At 44.6% G+C, this 12,006-nt stretch overlaps 1 long non-coding RNA gene across 1 annotated transcript; it reads left to right on the plus strand.

Moving 5' to 3' along the window:
* The first annotated feature begins 8,501 nt into the window (after positions 1-8,501).
* On the plus strand, positions 8,502-11,694 carry LOC124875823. The gene is made up of 3 exons (XR_007040145.1): positions 8,502-8,559; positions 8,635-9,183; positions 11,563-11,694. It is a non-coding gene; the product is annotated as an uncharacterized LOC124875823 (long non-coding RNA).
* Positions 11,695-12,006: the final 312 nt, after the last annotated feature.

The raw sequence follows: 12,006 nt of genomic DNA on the forward strand, positions 1-12,006 counted from the left end.
TCCTTATGTCCGTCCATCCGTCCGTCCATCCACCCATCCATCCATTCCATCCATCCATCCATCCACCCATCCATCCTTCCTTCCTTATGTCCGTCCATCCATTCCATCCATCCATCCATCCATCCATCCACCCATCCATCCATCCTTCCTTCCTTATGTCCATCCACCCATCCATCTATACTTATGTCCGTCTATCCATCCGTCCGTCCGTCCGTCCGTGCGTCCGTCCATCCGTCAATCCACCCATCCATCCATCCATCCTTCCATCCATCCATCCATCCATCCATCCATCCTTATGTCGATCCATCCATCTTTATGTCTGTCCGTCCATCCATCCATCCATCCATCCATCCATCCATCCTTCCTTCCTTATGTCCATCCATCCGTCCATCCATCCATCCATTCCATCCATCCATCCATCCTTCCTTCCTTATGTCCATCCATCCATCCTTATGTCCGTCCGTCCGTCCGTCGGTCCATCCATCCATCCATCCTTCCTTCCGTACGTCCATCCATCCATCCTTATGTCCGTCCGTCCATCCATCCACCCATCCATCCATCCATCCTTCCATCCTTATGTCCGTCCATCCGTCCGTCCGTCCACCCATCCATCCATTCCATCCATCCATCCATCCACCCATCCATCCTTCCTTCCTTATGTCCGTCCATCCATTCCATCCATCCATCCATCCATCCATCCACCCATCCATCCATCCTTCCTTCCTTATGTCCATCCACCCATACATCTATCCTTATGTCCGTCTATCCATCCGTCCGTCCGTCCGTCCGTGCGTCCGTCCATCCGTCAATCCACCCATCCATCCATCCATCCTTCCATCCATCCATCCATCCATCCATCCATCCTTATGTCGATCCATCCATCTTTATGTCCGTCCGTCCATCCATCCATCCATCCATCCATCCATCCATCCTTCCTTCCTTATGTCCATCCATCCGTCCATCCATCCATCCATTCCATCCATCCATCCATCCTTCCTTCCTTATGTCCATCCATCCATCCTTATGTCCGTCCGTCCATCCATCCACCCATCCATCCATCCATCCTTCCTTCCTTATGTCCATCCATCCGTCCATCCATCCATCCATTCCATCCATCCATCCATCCATCCATCCATCCATCCTTCCTTCCTTATGTCCATCCATCCATCCTTATGTCCGTCCGTCCGTCCATCCATCCATCCATCCATCCATCCATCCATCCATCCATCCATCCTTCCTTCCTTATGTCCATCCATCCATCCTTATGTCCGTCCGTCCGTCCGTCCATCCATCCATCCATCCTTCCTTCCTTATGTCTATCCATCCATCCTTATGTCCGTCCGTCCGTCCATCCATCCATCCATCCTTCCTTCCGTATGTCCATCCATCCATCCATCCGTCCGTCCATCCATCCATCCATCCATTCCATCCATCCATCCATCCATCCTTCCTTCCTTATGTCCATCCACCCATCCTTATGTCCGTCCATCCATCCATCCGTCCATCCGTCCGTCCGTCCTTCCTTCCGTATGTCCATCCATCTATCCTTATGTTTGTCCATTCATCCATCCATCCATCCTTATGTCCGTCCGTCCGTCCGTCCATCCATCCATCCATCCTTCCTTCCTTATGTCCATCCATCCATCCTTATGTCCGTCCGTCCGTCCATCCATCCATCCATCCTTCCTTCCGTATGTCCATCCATCCATCCATCCGTCCGTCCATCCATCCATCCATCCATTCCATCCATCCATCCATCCATCCTTCCTTCCTTATGTCCATCCATCTATCCTTATGTTTGTCCATTCATCCATCCATCCATTCCATCCATCCATCCATCCACCCATGTATCCATCCTTATGTCCGTCCATCCATCCGTCCGTCCCTCCATCCGTCCCTCCGTCCCTCCGTCCGTCCGTCCGTCCGTCCGTCCGTCCGTCCGTCCGTCCGTCCGTCCGTCCACCCATCCATCCTTCCTTCCTTATGTCCATCCATCCATCCTTATGTCCGTCCATCCATCCATCCATTCCATCCATCCATCCACCCATCCATCCATCCTTATGTCCGTCCATCCATCCGTCCATCCATCCATCCATCCGTCCATCCGTCCTTCCATCCATCCATCCATCCATCCTTATGTCCATCCATCCATCCATCCATCCATCCTTATGTCCATCCATCCATCCTTATGTCCGTCCGTCTGTCCATCCATCCATCCATCCTTCCTTCCTTATGTCCATCCATCCATCCTTATGTCCGTCCATCCATCCATCCATCTGTCCATCTGTCCGTCCGTCCACCCATCCATTCCATCCATCCATCCATCCACCCATCCATCCATCCTTCCTTCCTTATGTCCATCCATCCATCCTTATGTCCGTCCATCCATCCATCCATCCATCCTTCCATCCATCCATCCATCCATCCATCCGTCTGTCCATCCATCCATCCATCCATCCATCCTTCCTTCCTTAGGTCCATCCATCCATCCTTATGTCCGTCCATCCGTCCGTCCGTCCACCCATCCATCCATTCCATCCATCCATCCATCCACCCATCCATCCTTCCTTCCTTCTGTCCATCCATCCATCCTTATGTCCGTCCATCCATTCCATCCATCCATCCATCCATCCATCCATCCATCCACCCATCCATCCATCCTTCCTTCCTTATGTCCATCCATCCATCCGTCCGTCCGTCCGTCCGTCCGTCCACCCATCCATCCATTCCATCCATCCATCCATCCACCCATCCATCCTTCCTTCCTTATGTCCGTCCATCCATCCATTCCATCCATCCATCCATCCATCCACCCATCCATCCATCCTTCCTTCCTTATGTCCATCCATCCATCCGTCCGTCCATCCGTCCGTCCACCCATCCATCCATTCCATCCATCCATCCATCCACCCATCCATCCTTCCTTCCTTATGTCCATCCATCCATCCATCCGTCCATGCGTCCGTCCGTCCATCCATCCATCCATCCATCCATTCCATCCATCCATCCATCCATCCGTCCATCCATCCATTCCATCCATCCATCCATCCATCCTTCCTTCCTTATTTCCATCCATCCATCCTTATGTCCGTCCGTCCGTCCGTCCGTCCATCCATCCATCCATCCATCCATCTGTCCATTCCATCCATCCATCCATCCATCCATCCATCCTTCCATCCTTATGTCCATCCATCCATCCTTATGTCCGTCCGTCCATCCATCCATCCTTCCTTCCTTATGTCCATCCATCCATCCGTCCGTCCGTCCATCCATCCATTCCATCCATCCATCCATCCATCCACCCATCCATCCTTCCTTCCTTCCTTATGTCCATCCATCCATCCTCATGTCCGTCCATCCATCCATCCATTCCATCCATCCATCCATCCATCCATCCTTCCTTCCTTATGTCCATCCATCCATCCTTATGTCCGTCCATCCATCCATCCATTCCATCCATCCATCCATCCATCCATCCATCCATCCTTCCTTCCTTATGTCCATCCATCCATCCTTATGTCCATCCATCCATCCATCCATCCATCCATCCATCCATCCATCCATCCTTATGTCCGTCCATCCATCCATCCATTCCATCCATCCATCCATCCATCCATCCATCCATCCATTCATCCATCCATCCTTCCTTCCTTATGTCCATCCATCCATCCTTATGTCCATCCATCCATCCATCCATCCATCCTTCCTTCCTTATGTCCATCCATCCATCCTTATGTCCGTCCATCCATCCATCCATTCCATCCATCCATCCATCCATCCTTCCTTCCTGATGTCCATCCATCCATCCTTATGTCCGTCCATCCATCCGTCCGTCCGTCCGTCCGTCCGTCCGTCCGTCCGTCCGTCCATCCATCCCTCCATTCCATCCATCCATCCATCCATCCATCCATCCATCCACCCATCCATCCATCCTTCCTTCCTGATGTCCATCCATCCATCCTTATGTCCGTCCATCCATCCATCCATTCCATCCATCCATCCATCCATCCATCCACCCATCCATCCATCCTTCCTTCCTGATGTCCATCCATCCATCCTTATGTCCGTCCATCCATCCGTCCGTCCATCCGTCCGTCCGTCCATCCATCCATCCTAGCAGAGTCATGCTTCAGGTTTCTGTTAACATGCAAATATTTTCCCTAACACTGAATCCATTTTCAGCCCAGTCCCATGCAGACCTGACTGAACCGAGTGAAAAAAGTAACCAAAGACAATTTTCAAAGATGCCAAGAAAATTAAAAGTCTGGAAAAATAAAAGAAAGTAGGACTGGATCAGAGTTTCAGACAGAACTAAAACCTGAATCTCTGCTGATTTATCAGGTTTTAATTTTTAATCAGATGAAACTGCAACTTGAATGTTGGTCTATAGATACATCAACTCTCAGAGTTTTTTGCTTCTGCACCTGAGAAGCTGCAGCCCTAGCTGCAGCCCTTCACTGCAATCACTAAGTATCATCTGCTTCAGGAACCGTCAGAGCCCAAAATACCTCCTTCTATGATGACTTTCTTTGCTGCTGGTGTCGACCATGGATGACGCATCAAGGCCTGAACAACGTTCCGAGTACAACCTCTGTCAGTCAGCCCCAGGGCAGCTGTGGCTACAATGTAGCCCACTATCAGTGTGTGGATGGGTGGATGACTGAATGTTGTGTGAAGCGCTTTGGAGTCTCTGGGGACTTGATAAAGAGCTATACAAGTGCAGGCCATTTACCATTACAACTCCTGAAAGATGGTCCATTTGGAGCAATCATGGAACTTTAAAGAAACTTTTTTTTTCAACAGGCATAAAGTTGAAATGTCTCTTCACCATCTTGTAAATAAACTAATAAAATGCAGAAAGCATTTAACCAAAAATAAATAAGCTCACATACATAACAAGCACCAATTAGAAACTTCTTTTTGAAAGTGAAACCCTGTTTCTGTATTTCCTTGTTTAAAAAGTTACATTTGAAGGAATAATAGATTTATTATAGAAATCTTTTCATGCTAATGGGACTAAAATGATTAAGAAGTGATATGAAAGCCACTCATGGACGTGAGTGGCTTTCATATGCATGGTTTGATCATGTAGTCTGACTGGGAGCTGTTTTAAATCAGTAATCTTACTGGACTGACTGATGTTCTGATGATAAATGGAAAGGTTGCTGTACCCACATGTCATATAAAGGGAGCAGAACTGGAAAGCTCCTTCAGTGGCAGACTGCTGCATCCTAGGAGCACAAAGCAGCATTATCACAGGTCCTTCCTACCAACAACCGACTTTATAACTTTCATTGCTGCCAACAAACTCAATATGTATTCACATCCCTGCGGTTATTTGCACAGTTTTAATTTTTTCTAAACAGTCTGTTGTTGTTTTCATGCACATTAAACATGAATAGTTTGTACATTTAAACCTCACACCTGCATATCTCTCCCCGGTAAAGTCATATTTTATACTGGCACACCCCTCCCTGTCACCCAGCTCACGTGCTTCCTGACCCGGGTCAATTAAGTTGGAGCTTTAAGTTTCACTTTCAGGGCCGGTCTAGTAGAGTCTAAGTAATCAACACTCAACATTCGGATACTTAGTGGTGAATTTCTCCACAGGTCTGTCTCCAGGAGGGTATATGGGTTTCATCCTCCTATATGGTACCTTGTTTTCTTTGGTCCTCTGAGGATGATTGGCCATGGGAAGCCCAAGCCCAGGACAACGCAGGATCACAGGATACTCGGATCTTTCCTCTATGTTAAGGTGCTGATTCTGTACAGGATACTAACATTCATGTTTAATAATAATAATAATACATTGCCAAAAGTATCTGTCTGCCTTCTTCTACATGTACATGAACTTTCATGACATCCTATTCTTGATCTATGAGGTCCAGTTTGTTGATGGAGCCACCGTTGCCAGCAGTAGCAACTTGAACTATTCTGCAAACATCTTCCACGCTTTAAGAGTGTTCATAGTTATCAGAACTGCAGCTTCAGCTCTAATTCATCCCAAAGATGTTCAAGAAGGTTGACTGAAGGCCAGTCAAGTTTCTCCACCCTTAACTTTATACACCTTCACACATATATATATATATATATATATATATATATATATATATATACACTACAGACCAAAGGTTTGGACACACCTTCTCATTCAAAGAGTTTTCTTTATTTTCATGACTATGAATATTGTAGCTTCACACTGAAGGCATCAAAACTATGAATTAACAAATGTGGAATTATATACTGAACAAAAAAGTGTGAAACAACTGAAAATATGTCTTATATTCTAGGTTCTTCAAAGTAGCCACCTTTTGCTTTGATTACTGCTCCACACTCTTGGTATTCTGTTGATGAGCTTCAAGAGGTAGTCACCTAAAATGGTTTTGACTTCATAGGTGTGCCCTGTCAGGTTTAATAAGTGGGATTTCAAGCCTTATAAATGGGGTTGGGACCATCAGTTGTGTTGTGCAGGAGGTGGATACAGTACACAGCTGATAGTCCAACTGCATAAACTGTTAGAATTTGTATTATGGCACGAAAAAAGCAGCTAAGTAAAGAAAAACGAGTGGCCATCATTACTTTAAGAAATGAAGGTCATTCAGTCCAAACAATTGGGAAAACTTTGAAAGTGTCCCCAAGTGCAGTCGCAAAAACCATCAAGCGCTACAAAGAAACTGGCTCACATGAGGACCGCCCCAGGAAAGGAAGACCAAGAGTCACCTCTGCTGCGGACGATAAGTTCATCCGAGTCACCAGCCTCAGAAATCCCAGGTTAACAGCAGCTCAGATTAGAGAACAGGTCAATGCCACACAGAGTTCTAGTAGCAGACACATCTCTAGAACAACTGTTAAGAGGAGACTGTGTGAATCAGGCCTTCATGGTAAAATAGCTGCTAGGAAACCACTGCTGAGGACAGGCAACAAGCAGATGAGACTTGTTTGGGCTAAAGAACACAAGGAATGGACATTAGACCAGTGGAAATCTGTGCTTTGGTCTGATGAGTCCAAGTTTGAGATCTTTGGTTCCAACCACCGTGTCTTTGTGCAGCGCAGAAGAGGTGAACGGATGGACTCTACATGCCTGGTTCCCACCGTGAAGCATGGAGGAGGAGGTGTGATGGTGTGGGGGTGCTTTGCTGGTGACACTGTTGGGGATTTATTCAAAATTGAAGGCATACTGAACCAGCATGGCTACCACAGCATCTTGCAGCAGCATGCTATTCCATCCGGTTTGTGTTTAGTTGGACCATCATTTATTTTTCAACAGGACAATGACCCCAAACACACCTCCAGACTGTGTAAGGGCTATTTGACCAAGAAGGAGAGTGATGGGGTGCTGCGCCAGATGACCTGGCCTCCACAGTCACCGGACCTGAACCCAATCGAGATGGTTTGGGGTGAGCTGGACCGCAGAGAGAAGGCAAAAGGGCCGACAAGTGCTAAGCATCTCTGGGAACTCTTTCAAGACTGTTGGAAAACCATTTCAGGTGACTACCTCTTGAAGCTCATCAACAGAATGCCAAGAGTGTGTGGAGCAGTAATAAAAGCAAAAGGTGGCTACTTTGAAGAACCTAGAATATAAGACATATTTTCAGTTGTTTCACACTTTTTTGTTCACTATATAATTCCACATGTGTTAATTCATAGTTTTGATGCCTTCAGTGTGAAGCTACAATATTCATAGTCATGAAAATAAAGAAAACTGTCACGGTTTACTTAGTATTGGACCCCACAATGCAGACGAGCAGGCAGCGTGATGGCAAGTGAAAAGGTTTTAATGACGAAAACATTACACTCAGCAGGAGGTAGGAACAAAACAAACGGGCAGACAAGACAGGCATGGCATGATAAAAAAAAAAACAAGACTTGGTTAGAGAACTAGACATGAGCATGAGAGTGAAAGATGTTTCCGCGAAGACTAACAGAACAGGTGTGTATATATGGAGTGAAAACCAGGTGGAGTAAGGAGACAGATTAGCTTGAACAGGTGAACAGAATAAACTTAATTAACAGAACAAAACGTGACTGGAGCAAAACAGAGACTCTTGAACACAAACTAGAAAAACATGAAGCAAAAGCATAACCAGATCTGATACCAAACTTGACAAAACATGAACAAGGCGACAAAACAAAAGCATGACCAGGAAAATAAACAGAAACATGATTTAAAACTTGAACAGTGAAAAACATAAGGAAAGACCCCAAAACCAAAAACCAAACAACCCAACATCATGACAGAAAACTCTTTGAATGAGAAGGTGTGTCCAAACGTTTGGTCTGTACTGTATGTGCATACATATATAGCACAGTATGTTTAGTCTAAAATGGCCTCCTCCAGTTGGCTTTACTCAGAACCAGAACAGATTAACACTGGCCAGGTAAACTGGAGCGTTCCTGCTTTTGTCATCCTACAGTGGCTGTGTGCAGGTTATGTGCTGTAGGGTGTGACTGACAAGTGAGTGCAGCTGCAACAGGTGTTTCTCATTGAGCCCAGTCATCTGGGCTTCGTAAGGAGCAGGAACCTGGAGGGAGGGATGAGTGTTTGTCTCTCCCAACGTGGTAACCTGACTGTGTTCTGTAGTTCTCTGCATTTCCTAAGCCTGCTCTAATTGAGTTTCTTGTCCTACTTTGCAGATCTGATCCCTGTGACAGTGTTCTGGATTCCAAGCACTTGTTCTCTGTATCCATGTTCTGGCAAGTTTTGGAAACAACTCCAACTTCCCGCTCCAACCGTGAGCCTCCCTTTCTTTCCTACCTGCAGCCCTGCAGTTCTGAGATCACCTTGGGGAAACACGAAATCATGGCTCACCTGCCTGTCCCATGAGCATGGTAGTGGGGGGAAAAGTGGACTTGACTACCCAGGACTCGAGTAGGGAGAGGGGCACATGAAAACCATGATTTTTTTTTTTGTGATGCTTTTATTTCACATGAATTGGGGACTCCATTTAACTGGTGTTAGAATTTATTTTAAATATACTGATAACATCAACTGAGAGAATGAAGTTTGTCACAGTCCACCCAACATACCGGACATTCTGGGGGCCCCCTCTTGGAGGAGCAAAATGGCCCAACAGGAACTGGCGACAAGTGTAACGCCAGTGAGCCCAGATTGAATGACCTGCGGGCTAGACATCACGCTGTCCAAAAAAGCATAAATCTGGATATCAAAAGAATAAGATATAGGTGAGAACATAGAAAATCAATTAGCTATTCCTCTCAATCAGGCTGATAAATGGCTTAAAATATTTTTGTGTCTGCAACATGATGAATCCTGTGTGTTATTGCTAATAATCAGGCTGCTCTAAGAATCTATTGTAGGAAAGCATATCTGATGTTTACTTCTCATTTGACTTTCAATGAACGTATTTGTCACATTTTCTTTGTACTTGTTCTAAATGGTAGATGTCAAGTGCCCTCTTGTGGCCAATACCAGTTATGACTGTTCGGTTGACAGCCTTTAAGCTCAACACAAAAATTAGCCCCATTTGAAAGACAATCTGTCAACATAATAAGGAAATGCTTGGCCATATGTTTCTTTATTTTTAGCAGTTTATCTTGAACTGAAATGGCTCTAGAAATGCAAAGTGAGCTTGCTGTAAAAAGAAGGTTGGGTTATTCGTATATTAACAGGCTAATACCAGTTCTTGTAGATGTAGAGTTCTGCATCAGATGCTGAAGGCAAGGGAGGGTGTGAGTCTGAGGATGTGAGACAAGGTGAGCTCATAGAGGCAACATTAAGTTATTACCAGCAATCGTGTGTGCTAGCAATTTCAAGTGAAACGAGCAGTACGATCATTAAGTAGGATGTATCATTACATGTGAGACTATAATCAGGTTAAGCCACGTAAATCATGTGTTTCATGCTTGTAGATGTGTTTGAGAGCAGAGAGGAGGCTGGGGACAAAGAACAGAAGGGGGGCAAGTCAGGGAAATGCAGAGGAGTTGTCACAAGTAGGCCAAACACTGAAAAAAGGAAACTGGCATCTGTTGAATCTATGTAAATGTCTTTATTAACTTTAACAAGACTGTTTTAAAGAAGAAAATGCAAAAGAAAATGTAATTACATTGTCTAGATACTACATAATGTACATTGTTTGTGTTTTAACATGTTCAATTCATCTTGGGATAAAGTGAATCACTCATGTTAGTACAAAGTTTCTCGCGATATTGCTCTCCTAAAACGAGAAAGTTGAAAAGAAAATCCCGCTCAACGGTATCTGACTCCTTCACAGCCCCAACCAGTGTTGCCAGGTGTACGATAATTATCGTATTTGTACGATAATTATCGTATTTGTACGATAATTATTGTATTTGTACGATAATTATCGTATATGTACGATAATTTTGCTCTCTGTACGATGCACGATCAATATTTCTAAAAAAGGCCAAATGTACGATAATTTAACCATTTCATGAATGTGTGGTTGTAATCAGTCGTCATCAGCCTATCACCAAAGTCTGTCGGAGTTTTTTTGTGAACTTTGAAGGCATCTGTGTCTGGATTCGGAAACAGATGCTGGAAATTCCAGCCATCGTGCTTTTCCAAATGTGACCTACATGTGACGTATTGCGTTGGCCTCAGATCAACGGCCATGATTGGCTGAATAGTCCACTGCTATATAGTTGACTAGCGTTGTTGGACAACCAGGAGCACATCTAGTGTTTTTGGCAATTTTTTCCCAACAGTACAGAGATTACTTAATGGGGCCATTAATGGAATGCTGCAAAGTACATTTTCTTTTGCTCATGTATTTAATGTTGGCTGCAGACGTATTAGTAAGAGGCGGAAAAAGACTCTTTGTCCATCACCAAAGGCTCAGGCTTGAGAGCAGGTACTCTGTAAGCGGAGGGATACGGGATTCTCGTTTTTCCCTCAAACCTAATCAAATACACAATCTATCAACTTCAAAACGCTGTCGTGGACACTGTGTGACCTGCACATTCACCACGCTATGAAATAATAACGTATAATTATGTAACATTACATGAAGCAAATACTCGTAACTACATTCCTAGGACGGGTGTAGCTGTACACCACCCGCGCTTTTGAAATCCTTCCGCACAGCATCCGTCTCTGGAATGTAGTTCAGGTTCTGTGCGAAGTTCTGTTTCCCAAACTTCTTTAGGTTTTGGCTAGAAAACAACTCTGTCTCATAATTTTACGTTATTATTTTATAGCGTGGTTGTTAGGACCAGCAGAGTAAAGTTACTGCTGTTTATAGTAACTACGTTTAAGACCACATGCCTTTATTTTGATAGCTTCCTAAGAAGCGGAAAGTAGGGTAACGGAACCAGCTCAGTTGGACAAAAGGTAAAACCGGAATGAGTTTGGCAACACAGAGAAAGGAGGACGAAAAGAGTTAAAAGGCAACCTAAGCTTAGCTTCAGTCGATAGGGGAACAAGGTTTGTAAATGTGATAAAGTGTATTTGAGTAACCTAAAATGTTTATGCGAAAAGATATAAAAGGTAGTGATAATGTAAAGAAATGTACTAATGTAATGGGCTATGCATGACAATGGACTGTAAAATGTTTCAAATTATTGTTATTTGCTCTTGTCTAGCTCTTACGTTGGTTGATGACACGGATGGATTCAATAAATCATCATTTAACCACCAGTTCTGGTCTTCTCAATATTGACTGGATGCTACAGTAAGAGCTTGACCGCCACCTCATTGCTGCACCACGTGGTCTCAAGGTCCTAAGGTAATACCCACATCGTCCAGCAGAGGTTGGTCAGAAAGAAAAACGGATAAAAGGGGCTCAAAATGGAAGATCTATAGGCTGCATCTGTAAGTCAAATGGTCACAGATGACCAGAGTGTAAGTTTACAACTAGAAATTCAAGATTTCAAGGAGTCACTTCAAAATGAAAGTAAGGACAGACAGGACATTAAAGATTCATTCACTTGCAAAGAACAAGTGTTAAGTGAACTTCAAGATAAACCTCATAGCATGTCAGATTTGCCAAGACGTTCTGAAAGAGTTAAAACACAGACAGAAAAAAT

This window comes from Girardinichthys multiradiatus, chromosome 1 (genome assembly GCF_021462225.1).
Source record: "Girardinichthys multiradiatus isolate DD_20200921_A chromosome 1, DD_fGirMul_XY1, whole genome shotgun sequence".
In the NCBI taxonomy this organism is placed as follows: Eukaryota; Metazoa; Chordata; class Actinopteri; order Cyprinodontiformes; family Goodeidae; genus Girardinichthys; species Girardinichthys multiradiatus.